We start from the raw sequence: 816 nt of genomic DNA, 5'->3' as shown, positions 1-816 counted from the left end.
AAATATTAAACTCAGTCCTGGTATTTAATACTGTGTTTGAAATCTCAGCCATTTTCTTAAATTAGAAATTAAGTTAATAGTTTTTAAATGAAGTTTGGGTTGAATATTTTTATACTATTGTGTGATTTTTGGACTGAGTATGGGATCGGGCTGCACGTCGCAGCAGTATTATATTGATATTGATTTGAGGCTTAGGGCCTAATGGATGCCACGAGATGGCTTGATATTGCGCTTGGGCCGTAAGGGGCCCCTCCCGGAGTCTGCACACCCCTAGTGAGCGCCGTCGACGTTAAATAAATGGAGCGGGTTGCACGGCCACAGTGGGGTACTGGAGGTACCAGTTTATGTGTTGCATTGCATATTTAATTGTTATTTATTTCTTCATTTGTTGTGATGTTTATTCTAACTGTATTGTCGTTTAATGGTATTTTAGCTTTACGTTGTGTTTATTTAGGATTTCTTATCCTCAGACCTTATTTATATTTATTACTTTCTGAGTTGGAAGTACTCACAATACTCCCTGCACCTTGTGTGCAGATCCAGGTACACCAAAGGGTGAGTGAGGGCTTGTTAGCTGAGCAGCGATTATCTGGGAGTGTCGAGGTAGCTGCATGGCGTTCGCAGCCTTGATCTCTCCCTTCTATCTTTTATTATTTTATTCGTATTATTTTCCTAGTCGGACTTGTAATAGGTATATAATCTGCTTCTAGAGGCTCATGTTCGTGACACCAGATTCTGTGAGCTATTTAGTATTTTATTTTGGGGTTTTCGAATGTTAGAGATTATATCAGAATTTCCGCACTAAATTGGTATTAT

Source organism: Nicotiana attenuata, unplaced genomic scaffold, assembly GCF_001879085.1.
Source record: "Nicotiana attenuata strain UT unplaced genomic scaffold, NIATTr2, whole genome shotgun sequence".
Taxonomy (NCBI): domain Eukaryota; kingdom Viridiplantae; phylum Streptophyta; class Magnoliopsida; order Solanales; family Solanaceae; genus Nicotiana; species Nicotiana attenuata.
The sequence above is the reverse complement of the archived record's forward strand: the minus strand, read 5'-3'. Positions refer to the sequence as shown.